Below are 3,935 nucleotides of genomic sequence, written 5' to 3'. Positions count from 1 at the left end.
GAGGCTATTTCATTGAGGCAGAGGATTTAACAGAAACATAAATTGAGGTAATGAAGAAGATAAGAGAAATGTAAGAAATATGCAGGCAATGGGATCGAGAGAACGTTGCCCCCAAAGATGGACAGATTGAACCTTGAAGACATTGTGCTAAGTCAAATAATTCTGTCACAAAAACAGAAGTGCTGTATGATTCCACTTACATTAGGTTTCTACATTCTTGTGACAGAAGGTAGAATGATGGTTGTCAGAGGTTAGGACGTGGGGGGATGTGGCGTTAGTGTTTTAAGGGTACAGTTTTAGTTTCACAATATAAAAAGATTTGGATATGGAGTGGGGTGATGGTTGTACAACACTATGAATGTATATAATATCAATAAACTGTTCATTTAAAATAATTAGGATGGTGAATTTTATCTGCATTTCACCACAATAAAAATATGGATAAATAGAATCAAATGGAATAGAAATACTTCATATGAGGTATGAAGTTTTATTAAAAAATCAGAAAATCCATTTATCCAATTAACAAATATTTATTGAATATTTATTGAATAATTTAGTTTCAGAGGACAGTACATTTTTGAGGCCACGTCTAAGAGTGGAAACACACATAGAAAGGTAAGGATATGGAGACAGAAAAGTTGCTTTGTGAGGACAGCTTGATCTCTGAAGTCCAAGGGAAATTATTTCTTGCTCTTAGGAGAAAAGTTAAGCATTAAAAAGTCTATAAATTAAATATGACTACTTATTACAGCAAGTAATAATACATTTTATAAATAAAGGAATAAGTAACCAGATTAAAAAGTTAAGGCCATCAAAAGCAAATTGCATTAGATTTCTTTTTTTTGTGGGGGTGGGGGGGGCGGGAAGAGGAGGTCCTCACTTAAAACTGGGAGAGTCCAGGGCTCTGTCTAGAGGACACTTCCTAGATGTCGATAAGAACAGTTTCCCAGTCCCCTCCATGAGGACCAGGAAGAATGATGAAAAGTAAAGAACAGTGATACAGACAGGACAGGAGGTGGGCGATGAACAGAGACCCATAATGCTGGTGGCGAGTGGGATGAGCTGCGTGACCCTGACGCTATCGCAGAGCCTGTAACGGGAGAGAGCTCGGGGCCGGGCCGGAAGCAGCAGTCTCTCCTGTCCAGTCACTTGCTGACAGCAGCACATGGAGCCCTTCGCCAGCTGGGCAGGTTTCTGACGGTCTGATGAGCTCTGCCAGGGTGGTTGTGATGGCTGCCACTCACGCATCAGGACAGAGAAGGAGAATGAAGCTTCGAGACTGTGATTTAAAAGGGTAAAATGTGGTCACGCAAATCAGAGGAGAGACGCTCTGGGGACGGATGGTGAATTTTATGTATCAGCTTCTCTAGGCAAAGGCACCCAGTTTCTGGTCAAATACCAGTCTCCATGCTGCCAGGTAGCACATTTTTTTAGACGTGATTAACATCTTAATCAGTTTACTTTAAATATAACAGGTTACCTTCCATAATACAGGTGGGTTTATCAATCAATCCAAGGCCTGAACCTCTAGACCAGTGATGGCGAACCTTTTCAGCTCAGCATGTCAGCATTTTGAAAAACCCTAACTTAACTCTGGTGCCATGTCACATATAGAAATTTTTTGATATTTGCAACCATAGTAAAACAAAGACTTACATTTTTGATATTTATTTTATATATTTAAATGCCATTTAACAAAGAAAAATCAACAAAAAATGAGTTCACGTGTCACCTCTGACACACGTGTCATAGGTTCGCCATCACTGCTCTAGACAGCCTGCTTCAGACTAGAAATTACAAAATTGTCTGTAGCCTGCTGGACTTGTTGGGGCCCTCAAAAGCTTGTGAGCCAATTCCTTAATTATCTCTCTCTGTTTCTCTCTCTGTCTCTCTCTTTCCTTGTGTGTGTGTGTGTGTGTGTGTGTGTGCGCGTGTGCACAAGAGTCTGGAATCCCCCATTGTAATAACCGAACATTAAACCTTGTTAAAGATCAAACAGCCTCCTCATTTCCACTTTACAAGCCATCGTGTAAGGAGGCCTCTGAGCTTCATATCAGTTTTTGGACATAAAAGCTCCAAGTTCACAAACTATTTTTATGTGTGAAATAAATTCATACTAACTTCTATTTTATTGATTGGTGGTTTTAATTTTGCTATTTCTGGATTTATAATACTACCTTAAAAATTACTGTGACTTTTACCTTAATGTTAATAGTGATATAACAGGGAGTGCTTAGCATATAAAAAGATTAATCAACCATTTAATTGACAATTATATAAACAAAGTTGCATTTATATTTTACTAGTACCCAGTGCACAGATTCGTGCACATGGAAAGGAAATTAATTAGAGGGTGGCCAGTGGGGCAGGACTGGGTGAGACAGGCCAGACACTCCCTGGAGCCAACCTCCCGCGGTCCCTCCCCGGGCAGACACACCCTGGAGCCAACCTCCCGCCGTCCCTCCCCGGGGTCTACGGAGTGAGCGGGGTCCCTCCAGCAGGTGGGGTCCCTCAGCCTGGCCTGTGTGGATCGGGCTGAAATCGGCTCTCCGACATCCCATGAGGGGTCCCAGAGTGCGAGAGGGCACTGTGCAAAGTTGCTTTCCTACAGGGTGTGGAACGCAAACACAAGTGTACAGTAACCAGATTCTGGGCCAACAGTGCCTCAGCAACAACATAACCCACGGCCGAAGGTGAAATCACATGGCCCCAGGAGGAATCCGGCTTCCTCCTCTCTGATTTCAGGGTGGGTCACCCGAGAACCCCCACTGCCACGTCACTGCTGCTCAGCAGCTCCTGCATTGAGTGTCTGCCCCCTGGTGGTCAGTGCGTGTCATAGTGACCGGTCAGACAGTAGGAGGGACACCTAGCATAGCCTTTTATATAGAGAGAGATCATATTCTTGTAAGTTGAGATACAATTTAGAACAATGAAAAAATTTTCTGCCTTTGAAAAAATACAGCTTTCAGAATATTTTCACTTTTACTTAGCTTTTCCTTTGATTTTGTTTTGGTTTCCTCTCTCAGAATTTCTTCTCCTGTGGATCTATTTCTATTGCCCTTCGGGAAAGCTACATGACCCAGAGAACATGTAGACCAAAGTCAGGACTGGAGGGTGTTAGGTCTGGTGTGTCCTGAGGTAAATCTCACACCCTCTCTGAGCCTCGGTTAGTTATTTTGTCCATGAAACGTCTCAACCTTGTTACGGACCTAGCTGTGTTCCCCTCCCGTGTTTAGATGGAAACCCTCCCTCCCCATGTGACTATATTTGGAGGCAGTGCCTCTAGGGAGGTCATGAAGGTTAAATGAGGATGTGAGTGGGTTCTGATCCCATAGCACGACGGGAAACAGCAAGGAGCCCCAGCATCTGTGTGCGTAGGAAAGGCCACCTGCAAACCAAGGACAGAGGCCTCAGGAGAAACCCTGCGGGCACCTTGATCTTGGACTTCCAGCCTTGAGAACTACGTGAAAATCAGTCTAGTCACTCAGTTATGGCATTCTCTTATGCAGCCCTAGCCGACCAGTAGCAATTCTTCAGGTGTGTCTACTCATGGAAGGGTTTCTCCATTCTGGAAGCCCTAAATCTAAGACCACCTAGAGACAGAGGTGAACATATCAGCAGTTTCACACAAGCAGTAAGAGAAACATATTTTTTTAAAAAGAATAATATGGAACATCTGTTATTCCCATTAAAATGCTTTCATCAGAATATTCACATGTCGTTTCATTTCAGCTGTGAGGTTTTTAAAAAAAACATTTCAAACTAAAATCATGTTTCGTATTCAAGGTTTCCCCCCCTAGACCATTGGAGCCATTTCATTGCATCTAGATCATGCATCGGGTGCTGATAATGTTACAAATGAGCTCAGTGGAAATTTCCTTTGGAACAAGATGTTTGCAAGTTAGTGCAAGAGCAAGGAGATTATTGATTCC

Source organism: Myotis brandtii, unplaced genomic scaffold (genome assembly GCF_000412655.1).
Source record: "Myotis brandtii unplaced genomic scaffold, ASM41265v1 scaffold221, whole genome shotgun sequence".
Taxonomy (NCBI): domain Eukaryota; kingdom Metazoa; phylum Chordata; class Mammalia; order Chiroptera; family Vespertilionidae; genus Myotis; species Myotis brandtii.
The sequence above is the reverse complement of the archived record's forward strand: the minus strand, read 5'-3'. Positions refer to the sequence as shown.